Source organism: Engystomops pustulosus, chromosome 1 (assembly GCF_040894005.1).
Source record: "Engystomops pustulosus chromosome 1, aEngPut4.maternal, whole genome shotgun sequence".
Lineage (NCBI taxonomy): Eukaryota > Metazoa > Chordata > Amphibia > Anura > Leptodactylidae > Engystomops > Engystomops pustulosus.
In genome coordinates this window covers 127179991-127203732 of record NC_092411.1, presented here as the reverse complement: position 1 = coordinate 127203732, position 23742 = coordinate 127179991, and the positions used below count along the sequence as shown (strand labels likewise).

Sequence of the window (23742 nt, the reverse complement as noted above, 5' to 3'; positions counted from 1 at the left end):
TGTGCTAATAAAACTCTTGATTTGGACTATAACCTGGATCTGTTTCTGTTTCCCACACTACTACCTAGCATCTGCCAGAGCAATTCCCCACAATATATATAAAAAAACTCTTAAAATTATAAACATATCTGGAATAATAGTCTTAAAGTGTGCAATCAATCAAAATACTAAAATAACAATCCAATACATATAATCCAAATATTACAATCATAATTTATACAGAATTTTTACAAAATTTTTATAGCAATGAAAAACATAATAAAAAGTTATCAAAGCACTGCACAGTAAATAAAATGTCAGCTCTTCCTGCAATTAAACCTTACACAGTCCCATTTACTGAAGTTTAGAACTTGTTAGTGTGTGAAAATAGGGCAATGGAAATTCCTTTTCTTTTTTCAAGACATTCAAACAGAACAAAACTATAAAATTTGGTATTTCCATGATCATACTGATCTAAGCTTTAAAATGGATGTGTTTTTTTATCAATTTCACCATCTTCTGAAGCTACTATTATTACTACTGCTGCTAATAATAATAATAATAATAATAAATAATTATTATTATTTTACCAACAACAAAAACAATAGAGGAAGGAGAAAATTCTGTTAAAATTATCTGAATGCAAAGAGAATTAATAATAGATGCTCAAGAACCTTGCAAGTGTATTTAGACCCTCTTTGTATTTTCACAACATGAAAACATTTTTTAATGTTAAGGCTACTCTCACACTAACCTATGTTCTCCCCAGCCGTAACATGGGCGGGGACACGGTAGCACACTGTAGAGGAGGATGGATGAGCGCTGCTCACTCCCCCTCTATAGCGCTGCATAGCGCCTGGCGGATATACACTCACCGGTCACTTTATTAGGTACACCATGCTAGTAACGGGTTGGACCCCCTTTCGCCTTCAGAACTGCATCAATTCTTCATGGCATACAAGGTGCTGAAAGCATTCCTCAGAGATTTTGGTCCATATTGACATGATGGCATCACACTGTTGCCGCAGATTTGTCGGCTGCACATCCATGATGCGAATCTCCCGTTCCACCACATCCCAAAGATGCTCTATTGGATTGAGATCTGGTGACTGTGGAGGCCATTTGAGTACAGTGAACTCATTGTCATGTTCAAGAAACCAGTCTGAGATGATTCCAGCTTTATGACATGGCGCATTATCCTGCTGAAGGTAGCCATCAGATGTTGGGTACATTGTGGTCATAAAGGGATGGACATGGTCAGCAAGAATACTCAGGTAAGCTGTGGCGTTGCAACATGCTCAATTGGTACAAAGGGGCCCAAAGAGTGCCAAGAAAATATTCCCCACACCATGACACCACCACCACCAGCCTGAACCGTTGATACAAGGCAGGATGGATCCATGCTTTCATGTTGTTGACACCAAATTCTGACCCTACCATCTGAATGTCACAGCAGAAATCGAGACTCATCAGACCAGGCAACGTTTTTCCAATCTTCTACTGTCCAATTTCGATGAGCTTGTGCAAATTGTAGCCTCAGTTTCCTGTTCTTAGCTGAAAGGAGTGGCACCCGGTGTGGTCTTCTGCTGCTGTAGCCCATCTGCCTTAAAGTTCTACGTACTGTGCATTCAGAGATGCTCTTCTGCCTACCTTGGTTGTAACTGGTGGCGATTTGAGTCACTGTTGCCTTTCTATCAGCTCGAACCCGTCTGCCCATTCTCCTCTGACCTCAGGCATCAACAAGGCATTTCCGCCCACAGAACTGCCGCTCACTGGATGTTTTTTCTTTTTTGAACCATTCTCTGTAAACCCTAGAGATGGTTGTGCGTAAAAATCCCAGTAGAGCAGCAGTTTCTGAAATTCTCAGACCAGCCCTTCTGGCAGCAACAACCATGCCACGTTCAAAGGCACTCAAATCACCTTTCTTCCCCATACTGGTGCTCGGTTTGAACTGCAGGAGATTGTCTTGACCATGTCTACATGCCTAAATGCACTGAGTTGCCGCCATGTGATTGGCTGATTAGAAATTAAGTGTTAACGAGCAGTTGGACAGGTGTACCTTATAAAGTGGCCGGTGAGTGTATGTCTCCAGTATGCAAGGGGCCTAACTAATATGCACAAGATTGGGATCTCTCATTTAATTCGCTTTAAGTATTGAACCCACATTGAAAAATAAATCATTGTTAAATGTCTAAATCTCTTAATATTAAATAGATTTGTGACTCATCCAAAAGCATGGCACATTTTATCTGAAGCAATCTGGTTTAGACTTCATAATTATACTTAATTACTTAATTACTTTACTGATATAAAAGTCATAGCAATTTCACCATAATTTCTGATACATTTATGCGTAGTTTTTGATATCTTTAATTAGTTAGTTACATTTATTGAAGTAAATGATATCTAACATTATGTTACAATGACTGACAACCTAATAAGAGAAAATGTCAGCGTTAAAGAAATCTTTATGCAAGTCTCATATTAATGGTTGCATGTTTCTTTACCTTTAAACTATTTTAAACTGCTAAAAATGTATCCTATTATATAAGTTTGTCATAAAAAATAAGGGCAACAAATAGGTTTCACATGATAACCAATTGTCTGTCAGTTATTTTATACAAGACTACAAGTGTTTTCCTCCTACTTCTGTGACGACCTGTAAGCTGCACGAATCTGCTCTGTACTTTATGGGAATTCACAGCTTTATGCCTCTTATAAATGCCTGCTATATAAATCAAAATTATAAGGGGGATTTGTCACGTTCTTTTATATCTCATTTTTGAGACTTTTTAGGTGCATTTTTGTTATTTGCAGCTTTTTTGTGACTAAGACACAATCCCTGCAAAGTCCTCCGTGAGTGAGTTTTCTTGTGTCACACCTGATTTGTATTACTAATTTGTTGCCGTCTTTAAATTGTGCACAGCTTAAAAAAAGTGACAATTGTTTTGTGCAAATTTGGGCAATTGTTTATTCAAAAATTGCTCACATAGCTATAATCATACTGAAACTATGGAAGAAGTAAACTTCTATCTGCAGTATAAACTGTGCTGGGCCCCAACAATACAACAATTCTGCTAGATATTTGATTATGATAATTTTGTGCAATCAGAGCTAAGCAAGAATATTATACATTATTATTTTCTTTAAAGCTCATTACTCTTAACTTAAAATTCATCTCAGTTGCCACTGTATCGCTGCTGAACTGTTAATATAAGCATAACTGATTCCAATCAAAAGGTCTTCCTAACTGGCCTTATTTATTCTTATTTTTTTTAATATCATCTATTCATATTATTTGCAACATGGGCTATGTTGTCAAGCCTTGAAAAAAGCTAAATTATGTTACACGCCTATTTTTCCAAAATAGAAAAATATTATCAATTTTGTTATTGTGTCTCTAGATGAAGTACAGGCGGTCCCCTACTTAAGGACACCTGACTTACAGACAACCCATAGTTACAGACAGACCCCTCTGACCTCTGGTGAAGCTTTCTGAGTGCTTTACTATAGTCCCAGATTGCAATAATCAGCTGTAAGGTGTCTGTAGTGAAGTTTTATTGTTCCATTTATTGCACAATGTTCCGATTCTTGATTGTAGCATTGATTTTAATGTTCTTGAGGTTCCCAAGTAGCATATTCCCTGTATAAGATCCCACACCAGACCTTCTCCAGTTCTCCCAGTCTCTGTTAACATTACAATCAATTAGCAGCTGAAGAAGGATATTTGGAAGACCCTGGTTCTGGAACCTATGTTTTCAGAACATCACCATTCAGCCACTATGAGCTATGAGGTGCCAAACCTTTCAAGAGGACCAGTGCCTGGTCTTCTGTAAGGAAATGACATACATAAGTTTTCTTATGTTAGTGGAAGACCATGGGGGCATTGAAAATAAATTGGGGATAGGGGGTAGGTGAAGCATACAAACTTCATGCAGATGGTTTACTTAGTTGTATTTAAACCCATGTCCCGAGTTATTCAGGACATCGATATTAACATTTCTGGATGTCAATGTGTCACTGTAAACGTTGAAATGACAGAATGGAAAAAAGTAAATTAATACAGACAACACTTAATTTACAATGTAATATTGGTTAACATTTAATGTTGTGTTCCGTTGGCAGAATAAGCAATTCTGCATAACAAAATTTAGTTGACGATGATATAATGTTAATTCATCTTGAAAGCTGTTTAGAAAAAGTATTTTCTTAAGTACTTCAGGTCAATCCAGTGTTGATTAAATTAATCTACCCTTGCAGAAGCAGAAACTATTTGTATTCATGACGTGAGATTACATTCACAAACTTCTTACCATTGAGATTTTCTACAATGTACAGAGACCTACACTGTATAATTTCCTACAATACCAAACATCAACATCTATTAAAATAGTTACATAAAAAGATTATGACGCTATAGCTAAATTGAGATTTTGCCCTTATGTTTAATTGCTTTAAATCAGCTAAAACTTGTTAATTCCTCAGTGGCCCTGAAGGACAGGTGCTAAGGGATTACACTGTCCCTATTTAGTATTATAGATGACTCAATATACACTAGGGGCAAGACCAAAAATACCTTTATTCTCAATCAACATTAGGCAGTGTTCTGACTTTACCTAAGACACTGTACATAGGAAAATATGCTCAGTTCATTTTCTTAAGTTAATAGTTGCAGGTTGATATACAGTATACACTAGAGAACAAAAATTAGAGAACAATACACAATATTCTAAATGTCAAGGTCATTGTGTAGTCCTATGTGTATATATCCTAACATGAGTAAAATAGCAGTATTTTAAGCTTATTTAAAAAATTTAATATATGCTAAACCATAGAATAAATATGTAAATTAGATCATTGTAAAAATCAGATTACAAAATTAGTGAACACTTTCAGATCTGGCATCTGGTTTTAATTTCCTTAATTATCTGAATTTTTGTTGACTTTGCAGAAAGGGGTACGATTCCAAAGGAACTGAAACCCTCTTGCAGCAGGTTTTTCAGATGAAGGCCAACTGGGTGACCCTATCAGTTATAGCAAAATAATATGGTTATCCCAAGCCTGTGATTTCTAGAATATTAAATGTTTATAAGATCACAAACGAATCCCTCAAGAATGTTGGTTGACCATGAAAGACAAATGCAAGAGAGGATATGATAATGTAAATAATCCTCATGGGTAATTGTTTCCACACTGCTACAAAGCTTACCAGTTCAGCACTGAACAGGGTAAGGATCAGTCTTATCATATAGTGTCTCAACATTCAAGAGCATCTGCACTGAAAGTGTGTAAAGGAGTCAGTAAAAGATGGTGGAGGAAGTGCCATGGCTTGGGGAATGCTTTCTGCAGCAGAAGTTGGACCTCTTAATAGCTACATTACAGAGTGAATGTGTATTAGAGGTGTGTATCAGAACTTTCTTCAACAACAAGTAGTTCTTTTTTTATGTTCATAACTCAATCTGCCAGCAATTTTCATGCAAGACAATGTCCCAGTCACATAGAAAAACAGGTAAAGCAGTTCTTTCAAACAGAAAACATTGAAATAATGAAATGGCCAGCCCAGGATCAAAGGCCTGTACAATTACTGCTGATATAAAATAAAGATACATTTTGTAAAATAAAGATACATTTTGTAAAATAAAGGTTTTATGTTGATATAGTTTGAGTATTTTGTAAAACACTATTCTAGTGGCATGGGGAACCCCTTACAAACAATTCTTCAAATATTGCTAAATATAGATTACATAATTTCTGAAAAAATCAAGTGATCATACATTTCTATTTAACTTTGAACTCCAGTACATAAATATTGTACTTATTCCTCCAAAATAACACTATGTATCATTATAAAGGGGCTCATTTACGGCATCTTTAGTCAGAACATGTATGCATGTCACTTCTTGGTTATTCCAGGTTTTGGACTTGGTTGATGTATTTTAGAGGTTGATATTTCAGGCAGCTGAGAGTGTGTGGTTTTTGCAACTATTTATTAAAAAGTTGCACATAAGCAGAAAACTCTCCTGCAATCTCTTCTAAAGTTTTTTCCTGTGCCACAATTGCTTTCCACATATTGATTTTAACTGTATATCAAGTGCAACACAATAAATTCTTACAAAAAATGAAATGTATATATTAGAATTTAAAAATAAAAAGTTAGGTATTTATACTAATGAGGACCTATCATCACCTGTGTGAACTCCAAGTTTTTGTATTTTTGTATTTTTCTGATTCTGTTGGAATTTGTATTAAGTTACCAATGCCACTGTTTCTATTAGGCAGACAAACAGCACCAGGCTGTCCCAGTCCTCCTGCTTATGACCCTCAATCTGACAGTAGCTAGACTGGTGCATATACAGGCAGTCCCCTACTTAAGAACATCCAAGTTACACCCCTAGTTACAAACGGCCTGTGGATGTTGGTAATTTAATGTACTTTTGCATTGGGCTACAATAAACAGTTATAACAGTTATCACGTGTGTCTGCAATGAAGCTTTATTGTTAATCTTAGTTCTTATGACAATCCAACATTGTTAAAATCCAATTTTCACAGAGATCAAAAGAAATTTGGCTGGTGCTACAATTGTAAAATATACAGTTCCGACTTACATACAAATTCAACTTAAGAACAAATCTACAGAGCCTGTCTTGTATGTAACCCAGGGACTGCCTGTACTGGGTACTGAAACTTCCTGTACTGGGCACAAGCCCATCTGACAGCAAAAAGATGAAAATATTAACATTTATTGATATCTCCCAAATGCTGGGGCTAGAGGCATCAGTAGTAAACCACAGAAAAAAAGCATCTTGGGTATGTCACAAAATTCAGTGAGCATAGGGAATGGGCTGCTCATCATCTTCACACTCTTTTAAAAGGTACAAGTATCATTACTAGGCTGTATCTCTATTTTCACCTAGACCGATTTAATGCAGTATGTCCTATGGTGTAGGTCAGTGATTTGGAGTAATCTGGGCAATTTTTTGGTGCACAGATCACCCAAGATCTTGGTTGTTCCCTGTGCCAGAAAATGGCTGCATTAGCTGCATAGGAGTGACATGACAATGATTATTGGGAAAATCACCACAGCCGCTGCAATTTTGAGTGATCCAAACTGTACACAAGACACAAATAGGGGAAGCATCTCTCATCTCATCTTTCATACCTCTCAGCAGTGTTATTTTCTGCCTTTACATTATCTATACAGATGTAGAACTCATTAATGTTACATGTTATGTGTTACACTATGAATGGTATATGATGTGTTAAGTTAACATTTGCTACACTTGCAAATGTGATTGTACACAGCTAATAAAACTTTGTAAGTATGTGCACTGTGTATTGACCACAGTGGTTTTCAGTCACTGGCATTTGTGCATACTAGATGGACACAATACACCCACTTTATCCTGCATGTGTTTAACCTGTCAGGGAAATGGAGTGCTCAAAAGAACCCATTAGCATCAGAAGGTAGAAAAAAAAGCCTGTGAAAAGCTATAGTTACTTAAAAGCTTTTAACCACTTCACATTTCCTCTGACCAAGCAGCATTTTTTTCATCAACCTGCACTACAACTCCTGTCTGATGTACTAGGCTTAGAGTACTCTGCATATTTCAGAAATCATTTCATTAAAAGGCATATAGCAAACTTGAACATGACAATATGAATGGTCAAAGAAAGGTAACACAAAAGTCACCCGGAAAAGGTGAATGAAAGTAGAACTAATTTCCTGATCAATAATCTAGGACCATGCTCATCCGTCTATTGTCATCTACCATAATATTTAAGTAACAAGAAGTAGTAAAGTGGGTTTTGATATCTTTTTTTGGACAAAAGTAAACTCTAGGTATAGTCATATATTGAGATTGTATTATATGTTTGTCTCCTATTGAAACATGAGTACTCACCATTCCTCATATGGAGAAGGAACAATTGTGTATACATGTTATTAATTCACCTATATTTGTATTCCACCTATATTTCCCATTATATCCCATTATCTTGCCTTTTCTTTGTATATTTGTAATTCAATGTGCCAAGACGCATCAGTGGTAGGTGAAGGTTTAGAAAATATTTTAATATAATGGTTATTGCTGTTTCAGACCAATAGATTTTGGGACAAAAATTCTTACCTGTATTATGTGTTGCTGGGAAATTATTTCATAGTTTACCTGTTAAAGAGAATAAATAAAAATATAGATATTAATAATAATAAATATTAAAGTAAATCTACATATTTTAGCTTAAGTCAAACTCCATTTGGAAAGGTTCTTAAATAAGAAAAATAGGTAGTTTAAATATTCTTCAATGTGCAGTAAATAACTGCACAAGGTAACTACTCTTATGGATATGATAGTCCTTAAAAGTTTCTGTAAATTTCTAACCCTTTACATCTTTTCACACATGCCAATGTACATTCCCATTCATATTTTTTTATAATTTCAATGACTCACATCTAATGCCCCATTTTGAACTCTCCTTCTCATGATAACAAAGTTGTTTTAGTGCTCCACCTTCACTCATATATGCACATGTTGTAAACATTTCATAAAACAATATATATAAAATAATACATAGTTGGAGATATTTATAGAAAGTGTAGTTTACTCAGCTGGTTAAGTTTCCGATAATGAGGTACATATTTAAATCTCTTGGGCTTAGCAGATAATATTTCTGTCTCTGGGAATATTTTCTGTCTGGAGCACCACAAATGTGTGCAGCAGGTAGAGAATTTGAAGAGCAAGCTGCCAAAGAGCCGCAGAAATTGCGACTGTAATAATAGCCAAAAGATTGAGTAAATTTTGGCCACCCAATTATCAGCACCCAAGCTTCCATAAACAAAAAGCTGTGACTTAGCAGACTTACAGGTGAAGGTTTGTATTTTGCTAGACCAATTTTTTTGGTCTACTCTCTGCCAATTTCCAGAACTCAAAAAATTAAAAAGACATATTAACTGTGTCAGAGTTTCTACATGATGAAAATCATGCCCCTTTTCAGAGCAGAGTTTTTTCTGGCACCGACCATTAAAAAATGGGTCCGAAAGGACAGGCAGTGGGAGAGCAACAAAAAGGCGGAAACCTCATAATAAATGTCCCCCAGTGTGTGTACAGTATGCTCCCAGATTAACAGCCACGCACAGGAGAGAGGAGGGGTGAGCGCTGCAGCCAGTGCCATAATATAGGAAAATATGGGGCATAACCTATATTTTTCCATGCGAGGGTTTTGTTGTGTGATACCAGGCACCATAGACAAACTGTGCAGCCAGATATCAGTCCCCCACACATTTGTGTGCAAGGGGCCTAAGGCAGTATGTAGGGTTACTCATGCTTTGTGAGTCAAGGTGACTGGAAGACAGGTGCATGTATAGTTAGGGTTTTGCATTGTATTTGTCAGTGCTCAGCCAAACAGGATTTGTTTTGTTTATGTCTTTGCAAAGGCTGAATTTATATTGTTTTGTTAAAGTGTGCTAATAAAACTCTTGATTTGGACTATAACCTGGATCTGTTTCTGTTTCCCACACTACTACCTAGCATCTGCCAGAGCAATTCCCCACAATATATATAAAAAAACTCTTAAAATTATAAACATATCTGGAATAATAGTCTTAAAGTGTGCAATCAATCAAAATACTAAAATAACAATCCAATACATATAATCCAAATATTACAATCATAATTTATACAGAATTTTTACAAAATTTTTATAGCAATGAAAAACATAATAAAAAGTTATCAAAGCACTGCACAGTAAATAAAATGTCAGCTCTTCCTGCAATTAAACCTTACACAGTCCCATTTACTGAAGTTTAGAACTTGTTAGTGTGTGAAAATAGGGCAATGGAAATTCCTTTTCTTTTTTCAAGACATTCAAACAGAACAAAACTATAAAATTTGGTATTTCCATGATCATACTGATCTAAGCTTTAAAATGGATGTGTTTTTTTATCAATTTCACCATCTTCTGAAGCTACTATTATTACTACTGCTGCTAATAATAATAATAATAATAATAAATAATTATTATTATTTTACCAACAACAAAAACAATAGAGGAAGGAGAAAATTCTGTTAAAATTATCTGAATGCAAAGAGAATTAATAATAGATGCTCAAGAACCTTGCAAGTGTATTTAGACCCTCTTTGTATTTTCACAACATGAAAACATTTTTTAATGTTAAGGCTACTCTCACACTAACCTATGTTCTCCCCAGCCGTAACATGGGCGGGGACACGGTAGCACACTGTAGAGGAGGATGGATGAGCGCTGCTCACTCCCCCTCTATAGCGCTGCATAGCGCCTGGCGGATATACACTCACCGGTCACTTTATTAGGTACACCATGCTAGTAACGGGTTGGACCCCCTTTCGCCTTCAGAACTGCATCAATTCTTCATGGCATACAAGGTGCTGAAAGCATTCCTCAGAGATTTTGGTCCATATTGACATGATGGCATCACACTGTTGCCGCAGATTTGTCGGCTGCACATCCATGATGCGAATCTCCCGTTCCACCACATCCCAAAGATGCTCTATTGGATTGAGATCTGGTGACTGTGGAGGCCATTTGAGTACAGTGAACTCATTGTCATGTTCAAGAAACCAGTCTGAGATGATTCCAGCTTTATGACATGGCGCATTATCCTGCTGAAGGTAGCCATCAGATGTTGGGTACATTGTGGTCATAAAGGGATGGACATGGTCAGCAAGAATACTCAGGTAAGCTGTGGCGTTGCAACATGCTCAATTGGTACAAAGGGGCCCAAAGAGTGCCAAGAAAATATTCCCCACACCATGACACCACCACCACCAGCCTGAACCGTTGATACAAGGCAGGATGGATCCATGCTTTCATGTTGTTGACACCAAATTCTGACCCTACCATCTGAATGTCACAGCAGAAATCGAGACTCATCAGACCAGGCAACGTTTTTCCAATCTTCTACTGTCCAATTTCGATGAGCTTGTGCAAATTGTAGCCTCAGTTTCCTGTTCTTAGCTGAAAGGAGTGGCACCCGGTGTGGTCTTCTGCTGCTGTAGCCCATCTGCCTTAAAGTTCTACGTACTGTGCATTCAGAGATGCTCTTCTGCCTACCTTGGTTGTAACTGGTGGCGATTTGAGTCACTGTTGCCTTTCTATCAGCTCGAACCCGTCTGCCCATTCTCCTCTGACCTCAGGCATCAACAAGGCATTTCCGCCCACAGAACTGCCGCTCACTGGATGTTTTTTCTTTTTTGAACCATTCTCTGTAAACCCTAGAGATGGTTGTGCGTAAAAATCCCAGTAGAGCAGCAGTTTCTGAAATTCTCAGACCAGCCCTTCTGGCAGCAACAACCATGCCACGTTCAAAGGCACTCAAATCACCTTTCTTCCCCATACTGGTGCTCGGTTTGAACTGCAGGAGATTGTCTTGACCATGTCTACATGCCTAAATGCACTGAGTTGCCGCCATGTGATTGGCTGATTAGAAATTAAGTGTTAACGAGCAGTTGGACAGGTGTACCTTATAAAGTGGCCGGTGAGTGTATGTCTCCAGTATGCAAGGGGCCTAACTAATATGCACAAGATTGGGATCTCTCATTTAATTCGCTTTAAGTATTGAACCCACATTGAAAAATAAATCATTGTTAAATGTCTAAATCTCTTAATATTAAATAGATTTGTGACTCATCCAAAAGCATGGCACATTTTATCTGAAGCAATCTGGTTTAGACTTCATAATTATACTTAATTACTTAATTACTTTACTGATATAAAAGTCATAGCAATTTCACCATAATTTCTGATACATTTATGCGTAGTTTTTGATATCTTTAATTAGTTAGTTACATTTATTGAAGTAAATGATATCTAACATTATGTTACAATGACTGACAACCTAATAAGAGAAAATGTCAGCGTTAAAGAAATCTTTATGCAAGTCTCATATTAATGGTTGCATGTTTCTTTACCTTTAAACTATTTTAAACTGCTAAAAATGTATCCTATTATATAAGTTTGTCATAAAAAATAAGGGCAACAAATAGGTTTCACATGATAACCAATTGTCTGTCAGTTATTTTATACAAGACTACAAGTGTTTTCCTCCTACTTCTGTGACGACCTGTAAGCTGCACGAATCTGCTCTGTACTTTATGGGAATTCACAGCTTTATGCCTCTTATAAATGCCTGCTATATAAATCAAAATTATAAGGGGGATTTGTCACGTTCTTTTATATCTCATTTTTGAGACTTTTTAGGTGCATTTTTGTTATTTGCAGCTTTTTTGTGACTAAGACACAATCCCTGCAAAGTCCTCCGTGAGTGAGTTTTCTTGTGTCACACCTGATTTGTATTACTAATTTGTTGCCGTCTTTAAATTGTGCACAGCTTAAAAAAAGTGACAATTGTTTTGTGCAAATTTGGGCAATTGTTTATTCAAAAATTGCTCACATAGCTATAATCATACTGAAACTATGGAAGAAGTAAACTTCTATCTGCAGTATAAACTGTGCTGGGCCCCAACAATACAACAATTCTGCTAGATATTTGATTATGATAATTTTGTGCAATCAGAGCTAAGCAAGAATATTATACATTATTATTTTCTTTAAAGCTCATTACTCTTAACTTAAAATTCATCTCAGTTGCCACTGTATCGCTGCTGAACTGTTAATATAAGCATAACTGATTCCAATCAAAAGGTCTTCCTAACTGGCCTTATTTATTCTTATTTTTTTTAATATCATCTATTCATATTATTTGCAACATGGGCTATGTTGTCAAGCCTTGAAAAAAGCTAAATTATGTTACACGCCTATTTTTCCAAAATAGAAAAATATTATCAATTTTGTTATTGTGTCTCTAGATGAAGTACAGGCGGTCCCCTACTTAAGGACACCTGACTTACAGACAACCCATAGTTACAGACAGACCCCTCTGACCTCTGGTGAAGCTTTCTGAGTGCTTTACTATAGTCCCAGATTGCAATAATCAGCTGTAAGGTGTCTGTAGTGAAGTTTTATTAATAATCCTTGGTCCAATTACAGCAAAAAATGTTTAAACTCCAATTGTCATTGAGGCCAAATTTTTTTTTTGTCTGGATCTACAATTATAAAATATACAGTTTCGACTTACATACAAATTCAACTTAAGAACAAACCTCCAGACCCTATCTTGTTCGTAAACTGGGTACTGCCTGTATTGTAGTTTATTTGAAGATCCAGGCATGGGTAGGTGTCATTAATATACTGTATAGTTTAGTATTCCCACCATCTCTGTTTGGCAGAAAATCACTTTAATCCTTGTGTTCATGTAACCCTATGTTATGACCTCTCACCTGTGTCATAAATCCACCACAAGAATTATACTCCACAGAGCTCTTAAACCTTAATCTCTAATCTTCTTCGCCTAGACTTAGAAGAGTTACTTCTACAGTGACTGGATTAATTTAGTTATGCATTTTCTCAAAAGAGTTAGTTGTGTTTACTTGACGTTATTGAAAATGAATGTTCAATTTTTATTCAGCATTATGTGCACTAACGGCTTGGATCACCAAATGTCATATGTCACAGAGCAAAAAAACATAATAGATAGTTAGAAACCTGAGATTAATATATATATGTTTCCACCATTTTTTAAATAAATGAACATTTTTGTTTTCAATGCTAAATTCTAATATATTCTCTATGCATAAGAACATAATACACACAAATATGATAATAAAATTTAAATTCCTAAGACAATTTAATTGATCTGCTTTACTACCTATGTACAGTCTTTTCACAAAAAAAACAGCTTAGAGTCCAGCACACAGCGATGGGTAGAAAAATATCACTTCTTTTTACTATCCAAGGGGTAAAAGCATGTTTAGGAACAAACAGCTTGCGTCACAGACCGACGCATTTCGACACGGCAGTGTCTTTGTCAAGGTCTAAATAAAATATGTGCGGACAAACTATTTTAAGTGGCCGCGTACAGGAAGCTCCATCCCACATGACGGGGAAAACCTGTCACGTGATCGGAGCCACCCACGGCAAGCTCATACGTCACGCCTAATCAGGCTAAAACAATATGGAGATACGGAGTAACATTCACAATAGTAAACAGGACGATAATATAGAAAAGGAAAACTATTATCAGAAACAATGGTAAGTATTATATACATTGTGCAAATCCATCCATAATGACATTTAGTTTAAATATGTTTTCATATGTTTGTTTCGTGAAATCTGTATTTATATGGTTGGGTTCCGGACCAGTTCGCGCACTCCAGTGAAAGAGGTATTGTCCAAAAATTTGTGGTGAGAGCCAGGATAGGAGGCACTTTGCCTACCGGACTTTTTTGTGTTTTCTTATGTACAGTCTCCGTGCTGCAGATTCTTGTAGAGATACAGCTGCTAGTTGAATCAGGGCATCATTTCCTGGGAGTAAATATGCACAATTTCTCTCCTCCTGGGAGTAAGTGTGCAGATAAGAACAAGTCATAAGCTTGTAACATACACATATTTAATGAGGTATTTTATTGCATTAGAGCTATATAGTACAAATGTTATGCTGCTAGGTTTAAAAAAACAACATATTTCGGGGTGTGGCTTGGCTGCAAGGGAGATGGCCGTGTGAGTGAGGAGCTCCGTCTCAACTACCACTGAATAACGGCAATTAACAGCAGTAGACAACCCAAAATGCCCTGAAAACATCAAGGGCCACCTCTAAGCCACAGAGCACGGAAAAGAGGAGGTAAAGACACGGCGCACAGTCATATAGGACAGTATTTCCCGAGAGAGCCGCTGACCAGCAAAGATGGCACCGGGAAGAACAGACACGCGGCTGCTGCTGCGCTGAATGCAATGGAGGATGATACCACATTCTACCACCCGCCTTCTCGTCTACCGAGACCAAGTAAGTCTCCCTCATGCTTTGAAGTTCCAGAAAGATGGAGCACAGGCTCCAAAACTCCGGGGAGCACGCTATCATTATCCCCAGCACAAATAGAGGAAGACACAAGCATGCCTCCATTAACCCTGCAGACACGGAGAGCTCACAAGCCTCAGGCACCTCAGCTGAAATGTACCAAGTAGGCTTACGATTCCCCACAAGTAGCCCAGCTAAGCAAAAGGCTAAAACTGGGGACATAGAAACTGAGGAACATTCACAGCAAATACAGCCTAATATACCAGGGACACCTGACGTTTTTGCCAAATTTCAGACTATAAACAACTCAGTCTCTGAATCAACATTAAAGGCAATGTTGGAAGCATTTAAATATTCACTGCAAAAAGACCTTGCATCACTTATCAAACCATTGCAGACTACAGTGGATGATTTTGGAGACAGGGTGTCGCACCTTGAAAATAAAATGGCAGACTTCACCTCTGCATATAATGAGCTGGTGGACTCACATAATACATTGGATGACAAAATGGATGCACTACAAACAAAAATGGTGGATTCTGAAGATCGAGACTGCTGCAATAATCTGAAAATAAGAGGCATTCCACAGATTGTTTTGGGCACACATCTGCGCAAATATGTCCAGCAAATGGCCAAAATGAATATGAACTGTCGATAGATAGGGTACATAGAGTACCAAAACCATCATCATTATCTGAAACCATACCCAGGGATGTACTTGCAAGGTTTACTTTTTTTCAAACCAAAGAACACTTGCTGAACCAAGCTAGGAAACTACAGAAGCTGCCAGAGCCAGATACAGATATAAAGCTATTTGTGGATCTGTTAGCAGCTACTCTGCAGGCGAGAAGGAGATTAATGCCAGTCATCTCCATACTCAGAAAAAATGAGATCAAATATAGATGGGGTTTCCCCACAAAGATATTGATTAAGACACAGAACAACATTGTGTCTATCACAGAAGTGGAAGAAGGCCTTAGAACACTGGAGGCCTGGGGGATGTCTACGGATCAAGACCCACGCACATCACCAAATAAAAATCCATCGAAGATGGACCCTGAATGGCGCACAAAGGGGAAAACTTGAACTGTGCAGACAGCATCAGAAGAATAAGTAGGTGGTAGTGTTTGAGATGGAACTGAGTCTCCAAACCCATATTTCCACTTGTGGTTACCCTGTTTAAAATCCTAAGTGTGGAACTCCACTGGTATCATATCTGTACCGGTGAACATCCATACAGACCTTTTTCTATAAGTTATTGTTATGTTATGTGGTTAAGTTAAATATGGCATTAAGTGATACACTCACTGGCCACTTTATTAGGTACACCTGTCCAACTGCTCGTTAACACTTAATTTCTAATCAGCCAATCACATGGCGGCAACTCAGTGCATTTAGGCAAGTAGACATGGTCAAGACAATCTCCTGCAGTTCAAACCGAGCATCAGTATGGGGAAGAAAGGTGATTTGAGTGTCTTTGAATGTGGCATGGTTGTTGGTGCCAGAAGGGCTGGTCTGAGTATTTCAGAAACTGCTGATCTACTGGAATTTTCACGCACAACCATCTCTAGGGTTTACAGAGAATGGTCCGAAAAAGAAAAAACATCCAGTGAGCAGCAGTTCTGTGGGCAGAAATGCCTTGTTAATGCCAGAGGTCAGAGGAAAATGGGCAGACTGGTTCGAGCTGATAGAAAGGCAACAGTGACTCAAATCACCACCCGTTACAACCAAGGTAGGCAGAAGAGCATCTCTGAATGCACAGTACGTAGAACTTTGAGGCAGATGGGCTACAGCAGCAGAAGACCACACCGGGTGACACTCCTTTCAGCTAAGAACAGGAAACTGAGGCTACAATTTGCACAAGCTCATCGAAATTGGACAGTAGAAGATTGGAAAAACGTTGCCTGGTCTGATGAGTCTCGATTTCTGCTGCGACATTCGGATGGTAGGGTCAGAATTTGGCGTCAACAACATGAAAGCATGGATCCATCCTGCCTTGTATCAACGGTTCAGGCTGGTGGTGGTGGTGTCATGGTGTGGGGAATATTTTCTTGGCACTCTTTGGGCCCCTTGGTACCAATTGAGCATCGTTGCAACGCCACAGCCTACCTGAGTATTGTTGCTGACCATGTCCATCACTTTATGACCACAATGTACCCAACATCTGATGGCTACTTTCAGCAGGATAATGCGCCATGTCATAAAGCTGGAATCATCTCAGACTGTTTTCTTGAACATGACAATGAGTTCACTGTACTCAAATGGCCTCCACAGTCACCAGATATCAATCCAATAGAGCATCTTTGGGATGTGGTGGAACGGAAGATTTGCATCATGGATGTGCAGCCGACAAATCTGCGGCAACTGTGTGATGCCATCATGTCAATATGGACCAAAATCTCTGAGGAATGCTTCCAGCACCTTGTTGAATCTATGCCACGAAGAATTGAGGCAGTTCTGAAGGCAAAAGGGGGTCCAACCCGTTACTAGCATGGTGTACCTAATAAAGTGGCCAGTGAGTGTAGACTAAGCAGACTATGTATAATCCCAGAATATCAACAAAGAGAAACAAAATCTAATGTTCAATATATTGGGGGTCAATTCTGACCTATATCCATAAAAAAGAGCATCTGCCAGGGAATAAACAATCCACCTCATAATTATGAATATACAACCCCAACAGGACATATAAGGAAACAGGAATGGAGTAGAAAAAATATCTTTATTACTTAATTTAAATACAGTATGATAAAACCATTTTAAAAAATCAAGGGTGTCAGGAGAGGTAAAAGTTTATACACACCAGGACATGCGGTATACAGGAATTCAATACTTTAACATCTAGGGCAAAACAGTACCATGTATAATAGACATATTTTATATGCGCCCATCCAGTACACAGACATACTAACCAAAGAAGACGCAAATGATATCTATAGTAGTATACATAAGGTGCTAAATGATACACAACTATGCACTGGATACCTGTATGCACGGTTACCTGGTGGAAGTATCCAGTACATAGTTGTGTATCATTTAGCACCTTATGTATACTACTATAGATATCATTTGCATCTTCTTTGGTTAGTATGTCTGTGTACTGGATGGGCGCATATAACATATGTCTATTATACATGGTACTGTTTTGCCCTAGATGTTAAAGTATTGAATTCCTGTATACCGCATGTCCTGGTGTGTATAAACTTTTACCTCTCCTGACACCCTTGATTTTTTAAAATGGTTTTATCATACTGTATTTAAATTAAGTAATAAAGATATTATTTCTACTCCATTCATGTTTCCTCATATGTCCTGATGGGGTTGTATATGGATAATCCCAATTAGGTATCAAGAAGTATATAAATAACTGGTAAATTATAGCTGCTTCGTGAGTTTTAAAAATGGGGACTAAAATCCTCTCTATGAATGTGAAAGGCTTGAATAGCCCATATAAGAGATCTCTATTATGGAGAGAAGGTAATAGACACAAAGCTGATATAGTTTGTGCCCAAGAGACACATATCAGAGCACAAAACCCTCCTAAGATTACTCACCCAGCTTTCCCCACAGTATTTCTGTCCACTCATAACAGGAAAAAAGAGGGGTGATGATTGCTTTTAAAAATACACTAGCGGTGACAATAAATTACCAGGAAATAGACCCAAGCAGTAGATTCATCATAGTAGTTTGCACACTCAACAATGAGCAATACACATTGGTAAATCTATATGTTCCTAATAGCAAACAAAGAGGATTCATACTTAAACTATTGAAAAAGATACAGAAAGTCAAATCTGGGGCATTAATTATATGTGGCGATTTCAAAACAATGAACCACCCCAGTTAGATACTAACTCTAAGGCAAGATACAGAGCTTTTACCCTTGACTCCTTCTTATGGCAAGAAGACTTTTACGACATATGGAGGATTCAACACTCTTGTGAAAGAGATTATACATTTCACTCTGCTAGATATGACTCATACTTGAGAATCGACATGTTTCTGACTGACAGGAATCTCATAGAGAACGTGATCTCGTCAGAAATAGGATCGATACAATGGTCCGATCACGCTCCGATAAAAGATATAATTACCATAAAAGATACATTTGCGACCCAAAACGATTATATTTGGAGAGCTAATTTATCTCTCTTATCTCAGGAAAAACATGTTATGCAGATAGAGAATGTGTTGAATGAGTTCCTTAAATATAATGATAATGGGTGCGTTGATATTTGCTCCACTTGGATAAATCATAAAATGTTTGTTAGGGAGGAGCTAAAGAGAATAAATAACCGGGTCAAGAAGGAAAGAGAGAAGGAAGTAAATAAAGTCATGAGCAAAATATATCACCTGGAAAACCAGCACAAAAAACAACCTACACCTGCCACTCAGCAAGCCTTAAGGTCAGAAAGAGATAGCCTACGCAACCTACTCCTGCACAAATTTGCAATAAAACATTGTTCCCAAGGCCAAAAAGCTGTTTCAGGCTTAGCAAATATGCTTAAAAAAAAAATGAACAAATCCAAAATAGCATACATCATACACCCTACCACTGGGGAAAAAATTATGACACCGCAAGGAATTGCCAATCAATTTAAAGAATACTATGCCAAGCTGTACAATTTGATAGAGGATAGAAGCACTCCACAACCTACAAATGAGGAAATACTAAAATTCCTAGATAATATCCCCCTGCCACGAATTTCCGAAAACCAATTAACAATTTTGAATAGAGAAATAACTTTAGAAGAACTAGATGATAGCATTAAGAAAACCCCTAAAGATAAAGCGCCAGGTCCTGACGGCCTACCAGGAGGTTATTATAAAAAATTTAAGAAGATATCATCCCCATATCTCCTAAAAGTATATAAAGCAGCAAATGAGAGAGGGAGCTTTCCTAAGGAAATGCTCACTGCACACATAGTAACTTTACCAAAACCAGGGAAATCACCTACGATTCCCTCGAATTTTAGACCCATATCTCTATTAAATTGTGATGTTACTCCAGGAAGACAAGCCCCTGACAACACACATAGAGTACTGAACAACATTGTGAGGTAAATAAACTCTCATCTTTATTTATTACAATAGATGCCAAAAAGGCGTTCGATAGGATTAATTGGACATACGCTTTTTCAGTTTTAGAAAAATTTGGGATTACAGGAAGGATAGAGCAAGCAATTAGAGCACTATAATCCACCCCAAATGCAAAAGTTTTTACCAATGGTGTTCTCTAACAAGAGTTTTCATTAACCAATGGAACGAGACAGGGATGCCCCCCTATCCCTAATTTTTTTCATCTTGTCAATAGAGCCATTAGATTAAAAGAAAAAATCACAGGGATCCCAATAGGAGAGGAAACATACAAAATCGCATTATTTGCGGATTATATCCTTATAACCCTATCCAACCCAGAAAAATCTTTACCACCGCTAATGGAAACATTTGAAGAATTCAGCAGGATATCATACTATAAGGTTAATAACAATCTCAGGTCTCATAATCTCATAATCTCAGGTTTTACCACTGAATATGAGTGAAAAGAGAATTAACTCCCTAAAACAAAAGTATACTTTAGACTGGTAAACCTGGTATCTAGGGGTGCAGATTTCGTCCCCATTCAAGGATACTTATCACAATAACTTTCCTACCTTAATAACTACAGTAGAGAGAGAACTAAAAGAATACTCCAACCATATCCTTTCATGGTCTGGACGTATTGCCACATTTAAAATTATGGTCCTAACAAAATTTCTATATTTATTTAGGACTCTACCAATAGATATACCAAAAAACAAAATCCAAAAATTACAGGGCATGATTAGTAAATTTGTGTGGGCAAATAAAAAACCAAGAATATCTACAGATATATTACAAAGGCAAAAAACAGCGCAAACATGAAAGATTATTACTTAGCAGCTCAACTAGATAGCTCTTTACACTGGTGGGATTCCTCAGTAGATAAAACTTGGTATAGCCAGCCAGCCCCCTGTAGTAGATAGTCAGCCAGCCAGCTCTGTGTAGTAGATAGCCAGCCAGCCCCCTGTAGTAGATAGCCAGCCAGTCCCCTGTAGCAGAAAGCCAGCCCCCTGTAGTAGATAGCTTGCCAGCGAGCCCCCTGTAGTAGATGCCCTTACCGGGCCGTGCACACAGATCTTTTGCGGTCCTGCCGCCGGCCTGAAGAAAGAAGAGGCGCTGACCACGGAGCTGCCGCGGACCAACCGCGCACATCAAGATAAAAGGGGTGCTGTCCGGGCCGTAGGAATGGTGAGTACTGAGTTCATTTTTTTTTTATATACCCAAGTGTAAGCCTGTTGTGGAATTTTCAGCACAAAAATTGTGCTGAAAAACTTGGCTTATACTCGAGAATATACAGTAACTAAGATAGCAAAATATTGCAACCAACCTCAATCCATTAACTGAAAATAATTTTACCTGTGTTTGAAAGATTTTTTTCCCCTGATCTTCAATACAATCTACATAATCTAAAGTCTGTCATATTAGCTTCAAGAATAATCATTAAAGTCATATTGAACACATTTAATCACTCGCAAACCCCCCTCTTCACATTTAATGTTTAGGTACAATAGTAACAACAGTTCTTAATTCATATAATGTTTCATATAAATGTATATAGTTCAGGGGTTATACTTCTTAGATGCCCTGTAAATTATCACTACCCTACACTAAAATATATTTATTTCTCTGTGTATCTAATATATAAAGCTGAGTGTATGTGTGTGTATATATGTATGTATGTCCTCGAAAGGATTCTGTACCGTCCCATTTACAATCACCAAATTTTGCACAGTAAAATATGTGACTCTATGTGACTCAGGGAATGCCATAGACTCAGTTTTGAGCCAAAATTGTCACCCCACATTTTCCAAAATGCACTTATTAACCGCCATTGTCTGCTGCGGCAGTTGGAAGTGAGCCGTGATTTGTTGCTATTCTGCCACAGATCATTAATATGAGCTCGGAGCTTTGATTGGTTACTATAGGCAGTTAGCATAAGACCGCTTATGTCAGAATGAGAGTGTCAGAGTCAGTCACTGGAAAAAGAGTGTCAGACAAAGTCATTGGAATGAGTGCGTCAGAGAAAGTCACTAGAATGAGAGTGTCAGAGACAGTCAACGGAATGAGAGTGTCAAAGACAGTCACTGGAATGAGAATGTCAGAGGTTGTTACTGGAATGAGGTTGTCAGAGGCTTTCTCTGGAATGAGAGTGCCAGATACAGTCATTGAACGTGATTGCGAGAGACAGACAGTCACTGAAAAAGACTGCCAGATACAGTCACTGAAAGAGACTACCAGTGACAGAGAGGCATTGAAAGAGGGTGCCAAAGCCAAACTGTCCCCCCATAAGCCACACTGCCCCCCGATAAGCCATGCTGTCCTTTCATAGCCACACTGCCCCATAGCGACACTGCCCCAATAGCCCCACTGTCCCCCCATAAGGCAAACTGCCAGCAATAGCCGCACTGTCCCACTACATAGGCACACTGCCCCCCCTTGCCCCACTGTCCTCCCATAAGCCACATTGAGCCCCCATAAGCAACGCTATCCCACTACCCTGGGAAAAAAAAACTCACCTTTCCTCGCTCCTCCGAAGAAGCACCAGCAGACAACTTCTTTCTTCGGCATGAGCCTGCTCTGAAGCCGACACATATACAGTGGGGAGCAAAGAAAAGTGAGTTTTGGATTCTTCCTCTATTTTACTGTCACCATAGTGCCAGGCCTGACTATAAATGCTTACGTTTTTTTTTTCAAACTTCTCTACTAAAATATGATTTTTCTAATTTGAAGGGCCAAATAAAGTGACTCTCCTACTTAAAAATATGCAAAGAAATTTTCCAGGATGAGATAAGGAAAAAAATACATCCTGGCTACCATGTATATAACCAGGATGCAATGCCCTTATCATCAAGCATGACTTTTTTCAGAAAGCCTAATGACATGACGCAGTATAATAGCCAAAGCAGTATATCTATTCCATAAGGAACCGATTCCAAACATTATCCCACAGCATATCATTAGGCTTTCTGAAATAGTCATGCTTGATATTAAGCAGACTACCTTTTTGAGTAGTCGTGAATATGTGCATTTTTCTGTTACTTTTGTAAATACTATCGCATAATAATGTGATATATTTTATTAAAAAAGGAGGTAGGTGATATACTGATTTAGCTAGTTAGTTCACTTAGATATTATATAGATAAATTGTGGGGGTATTTATCAGGGTTTCTGTGCTACACAACGATTATTGCTAGCACTTGCATTATTTCCTCCTTTCTGTCACCTGCCAGCAGGGGGGGGGGTGCATGGAGAGGCGTTAAGGGGGTGGTGGCCATCCAGGGGTAGGCGTGGCCAGTGAGGAGTGGGCAGACATGGGGAGTACCTGTCCCCACACTGGCGCACTCGCTGCAGCCATGAAAATTTCATATGTGAAAATATTTGCCATCTGTGTTTATTTCTATGCCAGGCAGGGCTTGACATACATACAGATGCTGTGCAGGCTGTGGTAAATCCAGCTACAGCAGTGCAGAGGATATCATATGCTGGTGCACGAGCCAGCACGTGATGAGCCAGCATTGTGAGTGATTTGTTTAGTATAAGTAGGATGTGTCTATATCGGTATAGGATTTTTTTTTTCTGGATTAAGATGGGCAGTTCCCTTATTTAGACGTATAGCTCTTTAAACCCTTAACGACCAGGCCCTTTTTCAATTTTGGGTTTTCATTTTTCCCTTCCCACACTTTTTTATTTTTCCATTTAAAGAGCACTATGAGGGCTTATTTTCTGCATAACAAATAGCACTTTGCAGTGACAGTATTTACTTTTCCATGTTGTGTACTGGGAAGCAGGAAAAAAA

The 23742-nt window shown here is 38.1% G+C and overlaps 1 protein-coding gene across 5 annotated transcripts in view; it reads right to left on the bottom strand.

Annotated features, from left to right (window-relative positions):
• LINGO2 (leucine rich repeat and Ig domain containing 2) overlaps window positions 1-23742 on the bottom strand; it is an 840065-nt gene that overhangs the window by 653916 nt on the left and 162407 nt on the right. For all 5 annotated transcript variants that reach the window (XR_011855854.1, XM_072153017.1, XM_072153028.1 and 2 more), the window contains one exon: window positions 8107-8145. The gene's annotated coding sequence lies outside the window, so the exon portion shown is untranslated. The remainder of the gene's footprint in view (window positions 1-8106; window positions 8146-23742) is intronic.